This window comes from Mus musculus, chromosome 2 (genome assembly GCF_000001635.26).
Source record: "Mus musculus strain C57BL/6J chromosome 2, GRCm38.p6 C57BL/6J".
Taxonomy (NCBI): Eukaryota; Metazoa; Chordata; class Mammalia; order Rodentia; family Muridae; genus Mus; species Mus musculus.
Window position 1 is genome coordinate 32,149,496 of NC_000068.7, and position 12,430 is coordinate 32,161,925.

General features: G+C 51.8%; 1 protein-coding gene across 13 annotated transcripts in view; it reads left to right on the top strand.

The window, feature by feature from the left end:
* The first annotated feature begins 1,535 nt into the window (after window positions 1-1,535).
* Window positions 1,536-12,430, top strand: part of Prrc2b (proline-rich coiled-coil 2B) — an 83,507-nt gene continuing 72,612 nt past the window's right edge. For 10 of the 13 annotated variants that reach the window (XM_006497948.4, XM_006497951.4, XM_030249906.1 and 7 more), the window contains exon 1: window positions 1,536-1,796. The gene's annotated coding sequence lies outside the window, so the exon portion shown is untranslated. The other 3 variants (NM_001159634.1, NM_172661.3, XM_030249897.1) reach the window with 2 other exon arrangements.

Here is a 12,430-nt window from a genome sequence, read left to right on the forward strand (position 1 = left end):
AGACCCCATTACAGCTGGTTGTGAGCCACCATGTGGTTGCTGGGATTTGAACTCAGGACCTCTGGGAGAGCAGTCAGTGCTCTTAACCACTGAGGAGCCATCTCTCCAGCCATATATATGTTCTTGTTTCTTGAATGTTATTTTTAATTGCTAGGATATCTGGAATAGATAAGGAGAACCTAGCACTGCACAGTAACCTCGAAGGGAGCCAGTCTCTCTCCCAGGCCTTTTGTTCTGCATTCACACGAATACACACCCAAGTGGGGTGGTTTATGTCATGTTTTAAAAAGGGTGAAGTGGCCGGGCAGTGGTGGTGCAAGCCTTTAATTCCAGCACTTGGGAGACAGAGGCAGGCAGATTTCTGAGTTTGAGGGCAGCCTGGTCTACAGAGTGAGTTCCAGGACAGCCAGGGATACACAGAGAAACCCTGTCTTGAAAAACAAAACAAAATAAAACAACAACAAAAAAAGGTGAAGTGTCTATACGGTGCACTTGTTATGGAAGGGAGACCTTGCTGTGGAATGGTGCAACGAACCACTTCTGCCGTACCACTTCTGCCGTACCACTTCTGCCGTACCACTTCTGCGTGTTTCCTGCATGTATCTTGCCACTGGGATCCCCCTCTCCCTCCACACATTCTAACAGGTCAGGACTGTCAGGCTGTCAGGTTTGTCTGTCAAGAGGCTCTAGAGCTCTGGGGGTGGTGGGAGCAGGATCCAAGTTCAGTCCCTCTTCTGAGCCCCCCTCCCTCTCAGGTCTGCATCCCCTGCCTTTTAGGGTGCTGAGTCCTCCCCATTCTCCCCACCCTTTTGCATTCTCACCCCAGAGCTCTCCCTGGGGTCCCCTCCCAGTCTATGTCTGCTTCTTTCAAGAGCCCCTCCCCCACCCATGGAGGAGGCCTTCTCCATGGGTGGGGGTGGTCTTCAACCAGATCCACTCTCCGTTGAGATTCCTCTTCACCAGGAGCCTCTCTCCATGAAGACCCCTCTGATTTGGGACCCCATCTCCATCCATGTATCTTGCTACTGGGATCCCCCTCTCCCCCCAGTTCCTTTACTTTTTCTCCATTTGAGCCGTCCTCTCCATTGCAGCCTCTTTGCACCAGGGCTTCCTCCTTCTCCTGGTTCCTTTCCACCTAGGCCCCTTCTCCATCAAAGTCCCTCTCCACCAAGGCCTCTTCTCCATCAAGGTCCCTCTCCACCAAGGCCTCTTCTCCATCAAGGTCTCTCTCCACCTAGGCCCCTTCTCCATCAAGGTCCCTCTCCACCTAGGCCCCTTCTTCATCAAGGTCTTTCCATTTGGGCCCCTTCTCCACCTCGGCCTCCTCTCCACGTAAGCCCCTTGTCCATCAAGGTCCCTCTCCACCGCGTCCCCTCTCCAGCCGAGCCTCCTCTCCATCTAGGTCCCTCTCTTCCGCAGCCCCTCTGCACCGCGGCCCAGCTCGCTCCCCGCGCTCTCCCTCCTCCTCTCCCCCGCCCTCCCTCCCGGGACAGGGGCGACGCAGCAGGGGGCGCTGCGCGGGCCACCGTGCGGGCGGCGGGCGGGGGCGGCGCGGAGGCGGAGGCGGCGGCGGCGGGGGGCGGGGAGCCGAGCGCGGGCGGGAGGCGGCGGCGAGCCACAGCGCCGAGGCTCCAGCGAGCGCCGAGGAGCGGGAGGAGGAGGAGGAGGCAGAGGCAGGAGCGCAGAGCGCCGAGCCCCGCGCCGCCGCCGCGCAATCCGCCGCCATCCGCCGCCCCCGCGCCCGGCCGCCGCCCGACCGCCATCGCCCGGGCCCGTCGCGCGCGGACGCAGACCAGGTGGGCCGGGGCCGGGGCCAGGGCAGAGGCCGGGGTTGCGCTTTGTCTCCGCGGCGGTGCGCTGCGGCGGGCGCGGGGCTGCGGCCTGGGCGGCCTGCTCGGCGCTCCCCAGCTCGCCATTGTTGTGTCTTCGCGGCCAGGGCGGGAGGACGGCGGGCCGAGCGGGGCTGGGCAAGGCTCGGGGTCGGGATCGAGCCCGAGGGCTCTCCTGCGCCCGGGGACGGCGGCCTTGTCGGCCGGGGTGGGGGACGCGGGACCCCGAGGCCGCCCGGAACCGCAGGCCGAGCGCCGCCCCGGCTCGGGTGGGTTCGGCTGAGGGAAGCGGGGTGGTGTTTTCACGGCACCCGGAGCCGCTGCTAAAAATGTTTAATGATAAACAGGATGTCGCTGCTCGGGGCCTGCCAGATTGATTTTTTTGTTTGTTTCTTTTTCTTCGTCTACCTTTTAAGAGAGAAATGCAGACCTATTGAGATAGATGGTGGGCCTCTCTGGAGAGGATCTGCCTGCATAAAAGTGGACGCTGCTGCTTTCCTTTCTTCTTTGTAAATATCGTGGGGGGATGAAGCCCACTGTTAGGCAAGAATAGGTGTCGCCCCCCTTCCCCAGGCAATGGTGAGCTTGAAGGAAGTGGGAGAAGGGGGGCGCCGATGCTCTCCGGAGTGTGTCATTTGCTAAATGGCTGCCTGGGAGAAACCTTTATAAAGCTGTCTTTTGCAGGGTAGTTAAATTTCACCTACGTTTTTTCTTTCCTGGAAAGGTTAGCGTGTATTTCGGTGTGTTGTCTGTTTGCGTTGTATATCTCACTTGGGTTTTCTGTCCGTCTGTCTGAAGCCTCAGCGCCCTTTCTCAGCAGTACAACCGCAGGGGCTTGCTTTGTATCGTAATGTCTGCACCGTCGTGGTGCAAGCTGGGACCTGAGGGGTACAGGCTGTGGAGTGGGATGCTTGCTGCCACCGAGGGACTACTCAGCCTTCACAGGCAGAGAGGCATGACTTGGCAAGCCGTCGGTGCTCTGTAGTTACTCTGTGCTGTCAACCTAGGACAGAAGGCTGGCCACTTGTGGTGTCATCCATGCTGGGGCATGCCACAGGTGCTGGTTTGAAGTGGCAGCGTTGGAGAAGGGATTCAAAACATTGGGTGATGTAGGACTGCTGGAAGTTCCAGGTCAGCCTGGGCTACATGGTGAAAACCCAACAAAATACCCACATCCGTAGGTACTTTGGTTAGTGCTGGGCCTCAGTGGGGAGGAGGCACGGACTGCGTTAGTAGCCCCCGTCAGAGCAGGGGGTTGTCTGGCTTTCAGTGGGCTGGAATTGTATAGGATGGATAGGAGAAGAGACAGGAACTCGGGAGTCTTGACTTTGGAAGAGAACTGCCCTCCTTGGGGATGGGCAAATAATTGTTCGGGGAGCCTTCAGCTTGTTCAGGCAAGTGTCCCTCTTGGAGCCATGTTCAGGTCCTCTTGAGTGACTTTACCCAAGTCTCTGAGCCCCAGCTCTTGCATCTATAAAATGGGAATAATAAGACTCCTGCTGTATCTCGTGGGAGCCTCCGGTAAGGTTCACAGCAGAGCGTTTCTGTCCTGGGAAGGTGGTAGACATGGACATTCTCGCAGGTTCCTTGGTTTTGTTAGTTCCTTTTAAATCCTGACTTTTCCTCGTGTTGTGGCTTGTGGAATTGGGGACCCCCTGCAAATGCTGTGACCAGCAAATTGTTTCAGGGCTGGCTTAAAGGTCCAGGGGAGCTCAGCTAGATTCCGCTGCTAGTGGGAGACCATGGAAGGGTTTCAGATAATGAATGGGGAGACAGATATTGGTCTCACTCTGTGTGGTGACGTAGGCCTTGGCTCTTGGAGAGCCCTGGTTAACTTGCTGGTTTCCAGTTGGATAGACAGTGACTTGCAGTCTGGGAGGGAGAGGTGTGTGTGTGTGTGTGTGTGTGTGTGGTGTTGCTTCATTTGCCTTAATCATTTGCTGAGTTTAAGGCGCTTCCATGTCCCCTCCAGGGCCTTTTCTACACTTGCCATTTGGCTCATCCTTGCTGTCTGACCTCCCTTGCCAGTCTGGTCCTGGTCTGCCTGTGGCTGGTGGATTAGGGAAGGTTGAAGTCTACTGTCCCTGCCCCCAGGATTGTAATTCCTGGCGGAGCTCGCTGCTCATGTGGGGCCTGCTCTGGTCCTCCCCACTCTTCCGTGGGAAGGAGAGGGTGAGGGAGGGGAAATCCCTGGGCACTTGAGAGTCAAAAGCCTTAGGAGAGTGGAGTTTCTGGAATGGCCGGTCGGAACTGGTTCCTGAGCCTTGGCTTTACTCCGCTACCCTCCATCCTGTTTGAATTTCGACTCTCTCCCACCCACCCGCCCGGTTTCTTTTTCTCAGAAAGATCATTTTATTGTCTTTTAAAGCCCCCCCCCCCCTTTGCCTCACACAGAGTACCAGCTCCCAGCTAATGGCTGTGGGTTGGTTCCATCTCCCTTTGTTCCAGCGTTTAAGATTGATCATTTCAGGGTTAGTTTCTATTTCAAACCAGAAAAGGCTGGGAGGTCCAGTGCATGCATTTCTAACTTCCATAATGAGGCTCCTCTGCTGTCAAATGTTCAGATCAAGTTACAGGCCAGCAGGTATTAATAGGGCCTGGCCGGAACAGGTCTTAAAACAGTACAGTTTTTTTTTTCCTCTTAAAAAAGAAAGAAGAAAAGAAAGAATATTTCCAGCAGACACCCGTTGGACTCTGTGCTGCGAGCCTTGTTTTGTTTGCTTTTGAGTATTGTATACAAAGGCAGGGCTAAGTAAGTTTAAGACTTCTTTTGAATTATAGTCGATTATATTTATTGAGTGTGTCTCTGCTTGTGTACCATGGTCCTCCAGTGGTGGTCCCAGGGCAACCTGTGGGAGTTGGCGCTAGCTTTCTATCCCGCGGTTCCTCAGGATCAAACTCAGGTTGTCAGGTTTGGCCACAGTCACCCTTACTACTAAGCCAACCCTCAGCCTTCAGTCATTATTATTATTACTACTACTTGGGTTTGGGTAGACTTGGGAACGTTGGGATGGGGCCTCACAGGGCTAGTGGTGCTGGAAGCCGTGGGGAGAGATAGGTGGTTAGCCTCCTGGAGCGGGGACATTGTTTACCATGAGCCTTTAGGTTTCACAGGGGCCCTTTGGCATCCTCACTTGGGAGCTGGCAGGCCTGGGCCTCACCACAGGTGACACTGCTGTTTACATAGGCGGGCCTGTGGGAAATCTGTGCTCCAGGGGGGTGTTTGCCTTGGTGGCTTGCTTGCTTTGCTTTGTTTTCCATTGTACTTTTCCCCCATCTGTTATAATCTTTCCAGAACTTCATGGATTCTGTAGAGATGCTGGTGTGTGGGGCTTCTCATGGCGGTAGGAGGTGGCTGTGCAGGGTGAAGTCCACCTCCAGGGGCTATTGTCTGGCATGTTTGCCTTTGTGCCCCCCCCCCCCCTTTCTCCCTCCTCTCTGACTATTGGCTTCTTCCTCTTTGGCTCTGGGAGAAGCCAATCCTCGGGTGCTCAGGGATTTCCCTGCCATTATGCAAGGGCCTTTAAAATAACGTTTCCCAGCCCCTAGTAAACGTGATTCCTGAAGAAAAAAACATTAGAAAACATTGACAAGGATTTAAGAAAATACAGATACAATTCACCTACCCCACCCGCTAACTGGAGAGAACTGCTGTGAGTGTCCTGGCGTCTTCGCAACTGGAACACTCTACATACGTGCACTGTGCACAGCTGACAACTTGGTTTTTCCTGTGAATGTTGTGTTTTGTGTACCTGCTGATTTATTTAATCTTGCAGTTTGCTAGGCAGTTCAGTTGTTGTTACCCGTCTTTCCCCTCCTGAGACATTTCTGTCTTGGGGTTTATCTCTGGCTCTCTTCCTTCCTGCAGTGGCTTTCCTAAGGTTGAAGGCTGTGAGATCTATTCTGGTTTTCTTTTGAAGTTTTCTCTTTTGAGACAGGGTTTTTCTGGGCAGTCCTGGCTGTCCTGGAACTCTGTAGACCAGCTCTGGCCTCGAACAGAGATCCATCTGCCTCTGCCTCCCGAGGGCTGGCATTAAAGCAGCTCGCCACCACATGGAGCTCTTCTGAAATTTTCAATCCCGTTCCTCTTTCATCATGATGAGCATGAAATGGCTTCTGTCATGAGCCACCAGGTTCTGGGTGGTTCTGTCTCGGTCAGGGTGTTTTTATTTTTTATAAGTTTATATTTATTATTTTAATGTTTATCTGTGTGCATGTGTGGGCACGGGGCTGCAGTGCCAGAAGGGTGTTGAATGCATGGGAGCTGGAGTTAGCCTGATGTGCCTGCTAGGATGGAAGAAAATAACTGGTTTTAAGCTTTTCCATCTCTCCAGCCCCTGGCTCAAGGTCTTCTCCACATGCTAGATTGAGTGTAGACAAGGCGTTTGTCTCAATCCTTCTGGAAGTAGGGGGGTATGTGAACCCGGCAGGAAGCCCCTCCCAAGAGAGGCTTTGTGGGGAATGTCCCAACCTGTCATCACTTCTTTTTTTGATGTGTGCAGATCAAAGGTGTGAGCCACCGCCCCGGCCAGAGGGTGGATAGGGGTTTCATTTTGAGACAGAATCTCTCTTTGTAACCTTCCATGGGGCCTGCTATACACTTTGTAGGCCAGGCTGGCCTCAAGCTCACAGAGATCTGCCCGTTTCTGCCTCTTGCGTGCTGGTGATTAAAGTGGGCTATGGATTTGGCTGTATAACGCAGGCTGGCCTTTCCGTGGCAATCCTGCCTCCGCTTCCCACGGACCAGGATCGCAGTGTGTGCTGACATTTGGTTCTGCTTTTCTTCATTACTTACTTACAATTTGTTAATAAAGTTTTAAAAATAATTTTTACTTTAATGTTTGTGTGTATGTGCACAGTGTACCTGCACATATGCATGTGCACCCGCGTGCTTGTGGAGGCTTGAGGTTAAATTTCATATCTTCCGGATCACTCTTCCCCCTCAAATGAGGCCTGGTCTCCCTTGAACTCAGAACTCACTGCTCTGGCCCCTCTGTGTGCACTGGATTGCAGAAGGCCCACCTGACATTTGTGAGGTGCTGGGCGTTTGAACTCTGGGTCTCAGGTTTGTGCAGCAGGTACTTTATACACAGAACCATCTCCCTGACCCCCAAAACAATTTTTATTGTGCTAGAATGTGTCCTTTGTAAGTGTCCAGTTCAGTGGCATGGGGTCTAGTCACGGGCACACACTCATTACCAGCCACATTCCTCCCGAACTGCATCCATCCGTTAGAGATTGAGTCTTCTCCCAGCCTCATGCAGCCACCCATCGCTGTTGGCTCCATGTGAGTTTGACTGTTCTGGGTCCCCTGTATAAGCAGGATCACCCGACGTTCATCATGTTGCTACTAGCATACTTTATTTAGCATGCTCATTGCATGTTGTGGTAGGCTCCAGAACTTCCTGAGGCTGAGGCAGGAATTTGAGGATAGTCTGGGCTGCAGAGCCAGACCTTATCTTAAAAACAAACAGGGTGAGCAGCTGGCTCGGCAGGTAAAGGTGCAAGCCTTGTGACCGTGCCAGCCGGATGGCCTGAGTTCAGTCCTCGAAATCCAGGTAAGACAGGCAGGAGAAAACCAAGCCTCAGTATTTGTCCTCTGACCTCCACACACAAGAGGTGGCGGGCCCGTCCCACTCCCCAGCACACATGCACACACTGTTTTGCACACATGTACTACATTTTCTTCATCCGTCCGACCATCCATCCATCTGTAGATGACAACTAGTAAGCACAGCTGTTTTGAATCTGTGGGACTTGTTTATGCCAGTGGGAGCTGTTGTTCCCTGTGTGCTTGTGCTCCCAGGGTCCCCTGTAAGAGGGACGCACCACTCTAGAGTTGTGTAAGAGGGTCTCACAAGAGGCCACCAGCATCAGCTTCATTCAGCCTGGGAAATGGGGAGTGGTGCTCTGACGTTTGTGGCAGAATTGAAATAAGCACCCACTTGGAAGCAGTGCGCTGCGGCCTGGGGGGATGAAAACGGGTTTTACATTGAAATCAGAAACTGCAGATCCCTGGAGAGAGCCCATGCTTTTCAGGGTACCGAGGCCCTTTTGAATATGGACATTCTGTAAGTACCCAACTTCCCAGCATGCCTTGGTCATGCTTTTGTACAAATGAAGGGATGGAAGAAGGGGCTGTGGCCAGCGCCCTTACCCAGGTCCCTTTGTGTTCTCCAGCGCCTTTTGGGGCAGGTGGTGTTTACAGACAGTCCAGAGCTTAAAGAACAGCTCTGTTCCCACAAGGACAGAAAATACAGGCCTGTCTAGGAGGGGTTAGGTTGCTCCTGCCTGGGTGACCTGTCTGTGGGACTGAATGCACTCAGTGTTTAGGAGTCATTAGGGAGAGCAGGGGGTGGTTTTGAGACACAATGCGACATTTTCTGGTGTTTATTTTTCTGGCAAATTAATTTAAAAAGTACATATATATATATATATATATACACACAATACCGGTTTACACACAAGAAGGAAAAGGGGGTTCACAAAGAGGAGTACAAGTGTGCCCCCCCTGGCCTCCTGGCAGGAAGCATTGTTTACATTTGGTTGTGTTTATCCTGCCAGACTCAGTATAGCAGTAAATGCAGGCTTCAAGGGCTTAGGGAAAGGCTGTTTCAGAAAACAGACTGGGGGCCGTGGGGGTGGGGCATGGGGGGAGCCAGGGTGCAGCTGAGGGGCTGGGGTGCAGGTTAGAAGCAGAGCGTACAAGGTCTTGGATTCTGGATCCAACCTTGAAAAACAAACAAATCAACACTGGAGTCACCTGTCCATATCATAGGGCACGTTTTCAGACATACTGAGGGTTTCTCCTTATTAATAGAAACAGATATGATTCTTAATATTTTAGACATAATGCTTACTAGTTTTTACAAAATGTACAAATGTATAGAAAACAAAACAAAATAGCTCACTCATCTAAAAATAGCTCAGTCCCACGGCCCAGATATTCCCAGTAGACGTATTATTATTATTATTATCTTTTAAAGGTTTCACTGGCTGGCCTGGGACTGCCTTTGATACAGGTAACCTTTAGCTCATAAAGGTCCACCTCCCTCCACCTCCTGAGTGCTGGGATTAAAGGCATGAGCCACCATGCCCAGCTTAATATATGTATTAACAAGCGTGGTGGCATGAGCCTTTAATCTCAGCACTCAGCAGGCAAAAGTAAAAATTGTTTTAAAAACACTTTATTTACAAATTGTAAAACGTATAATGAAGAAAAGCAGGGCTAAGTAAGATGGTAGCGCACAGTGTAATCTTGGTACTTGGGAAGTGGAGGCAGGAGCATTGCCATTCAAAACTAACCTGGGTTACATCCTCAGGCATGGTTGACACCAGCATTGGAGAGGCAGGGGGATCTCTGAGTTCTAGGCCAGCCATGGCTACATAGTGAGATCCTGTCTCAGTGTGTGTGTGTGTGTGTGCGCGCGCACACACGTGAGGGAGTGTGCTCTGGTGGCCAGAGGCCAGCTTTCTCTTTGGCAGTGTGGAGTGTACTAAGAAGCCTGTGAGGGTCTTTGCAGACTCTGCTTCTTGAGCGGTGTTTTGTTAAGGAACCTCTCTTTTCCTTCCTGCAGCTCTTTGTGTTTGATTGGAGGTGCGCGGGGTGTTCACCCTCCTGAGTGAGGCCTTTTGCACTGAGGTTAGAGGTTGTGACCTGCTGGTCTGTGTCAGAGCTGATTTGCAGATGGCGGTCTGTAGTGCAGGGCCATGGCAGAAGCTGCTCTGGTCTGTCAGGTGAGGACCTGCAGAGGGCGTAGTGGGACACAGGGCCAGTGAAATGACCCTTGCTGTTAACTCTGGCCCTTCCTGCCTGGTTCCTGGTGCAGGCAGGTCAGAGACGCCCTCTCTTTGGAGTTTCTGTGACAATCGCCAGTGGAATGTTTCTATGCTGAGCCTCCTTCGAATCTCCTGTTGAATAGGTTCCCCCCAACTCCTGTTTAATTTTTATTATTAAAATTATTGCACATTTGTTTGTGTGTTTGTATGTGTGTGTGTAGGCATGCATACCACTGTGCATGTGTGGTTAGAGGACAACTTAAGGGGGTCGGTTCCTTCCTCCCAGGTAGGGTCCAGGGATTGAACTTGTTGTCAGGTTTGGCTGCAAGTGCCTTTACTTGCTGAGCCATCTCGCTGGCCCCTCTTTTTAAAAATACCTTCTTTTGAGTCAGGGTCTTGTGTTGTGTAGGTTGGCCTTTAGTTCAGTGCCGTGGTCATCCCTGCGTGCTGTTTCTGTGAACTCGAACCTCGGAGTTCTCCTGGGAGGAGAGGCATGGCCGCCACCCCACCTGCTGCCCTCTGGGGTGACCTGCTTTGGGGTCCACCGCTTTCAATTCTGTGGGTTCTAACACTGAGCTGGTAACCTGGGGCCAGTTATTTAATCTTCTTACTCTGTTCTTCTTGCTTGCAGAAGGCTGTAGCTGCACTAGACCTTCATAGAAGGGAGGAGATTTGAAAGGTCATGTACTTAAACCTTTATAAGGTACCTGGCACAAGGCAAGCGGGCTCTCAATAAACAGGAGAGCTATTAATGGCCCTGAACCCAGCACTCAAGGAGGGCCTAGGGGTTTGGAGTAGGCAGGCTGTACACTTGGGACTCATTTGTTTACTGGATGCTGAGGCTTCTAAACTCGGCTGCAGACCCAGATCCAGCAGCCTTGCCTTTTCCTCTGGCAGCCCCGACCTCTCAACCAGCGTTGGCTTTCCCGGGAAGCAGGTGCCCTGGGTTCTTTCCGCCATTCCCACCTCCAAGAACTCCACTGCCATCTTTTACAGCCTGTGGGGTGCTGATCGCTGACTGGTGCCCTTCTTGGAGGCTTTTCTCTGGAGGAAGGAGTGAAGGCAGGTAGGGGGCTCTGGCTGTGCAGAGGCTCTGCAGCTAGCTGGCCACAGTTCTGATGCGGTTTCCAGTAATGAGAAACTCTCTTCTTAGCCCACTCGTCTACCTGCTGTAGGACTGAACACATTATCTCTTAGTTCTTGGAGACTCCGTTTCTTTAGCTGCTCAGTGTGGATGCAGCCTGTCTCATGTCACCAGTTGTCATATTGCACTGCTGTGTGCATTGACACATGCCTGGACATACTGGTGCAGGGGGGTGGGACCTGGGCGATCAGCAATGATGTATGGTACGGTTCTGCGTTTATTTACTTCACTGAGACACCCCCAAAGCAGGGCATGAGTGAACATCCAAACCTGTTACAAAAATCTAAAGCCTTGCATAACACGGGGAGTAGCATGAAAGCCATGCCCCCTTCCACCCAGAGGACCTCTGTCCTGAGAACAGTCCCAGGCAGGGCTGCTCTAGCTACAAGAACCCTGAGCCTGTGACACCCAGCATGCTTCTGCCTGCCTTCATGTAAAAGACCTGTGGGATGTGCCTCCCTCGGGACAAGCCCACTGTGCTCTCTGCACATCCTGGATGAATCATGGTTCTGGGCTGGCCAAGTTCACTGGGAACAAAGAATAGATTTAATTAGCTGATGAGTTCTGCTCTCCTGAGATGTCAGGGCTCACCATTTGATGCTGACATTCAAGGTTGGAGGGCAGGGGGGACGGGACAAGGTGGACCAAGTTGCTGAGATGTGGTCTGGTTAGGATAAGATTTTATATAGACAGGTGTGATGGGCAGTTCTGTTTGTGTGATAAATGTCTGTGGGTAAATGCTGTGATTTTTTTTTTTTTTTTAATTTGTGGTTTTTCGAGATAGGGTTTCTCTGAGTGGCCTGGAACTCTCTCTATAGACCAGACTTAGAGACTTGCCTCTGCCTCCCCAATTTGGGATTAAAGGTGTGTTCTGTGATTTTTTTTTTTTTTTAATGTTTTTGTTTTATGTGTATCTTGCCTGCATGTGTGCACCACATTCATGCAGTACCCAAGAAGGCCAGAAGAGGGCGCTAGATTCTCTTGGGGATGGTGTTACAGAAAGTTGTTAGCTGCCTTTTGGGTGCTGGGAATTGAACCTAGATCCTCTGCAAGATAAGCCAGTGCTCGAAACTGCTAAGCAGTCTCTCCATCCCTGGCTGTGACCGACCGACCTACCTTTCTTTCTTTCTTTCTTCCTTTGGTTTTTTCGAGACAGGGTTTCTCTGTGTAGCCCTGGCTGTCCTGGAACTCACTCTGTAGACCAGGCTGGCCTCAAACTCAGAAATCCACCTGCCTCTGCCTCCCAAGTGCTGGGATTAAAGGTGTGTGCCACCACTGCCTGGCAATATTTCTTTGAATAAGTGGATGTGGTATTTGCAGGATCATAGTTTGCTGACCTGCAAGTGCCCTTGGGCAATGCCTAGCTCTTCCTGTAGTCTTCTCCTTCCTTGTTCCTTCTGACTTGGTCTTGTTTGATGGGGGCCCAGTGGTCATCACTGCCCTGCCTTTTCTCTAAGACATGGGGAAGAAATAGCGTGTGGGTTTCCTGTAGTAGACCCTTTCTGAGACCAACTCAGCCCTTTATCTTTAGAATTCAACCTTTATTTTCCTCAGAGAGAAGGCAGGCCCTGTGGGGGCTGGGTCCTGGTGACCATCATTGTAAATAGCCCTCTGGAGAGGTATGTGACTCTGAAGTAGGAAGGGAGGGGATTGCCATTTTGGCTGTGAGGACAGCAGC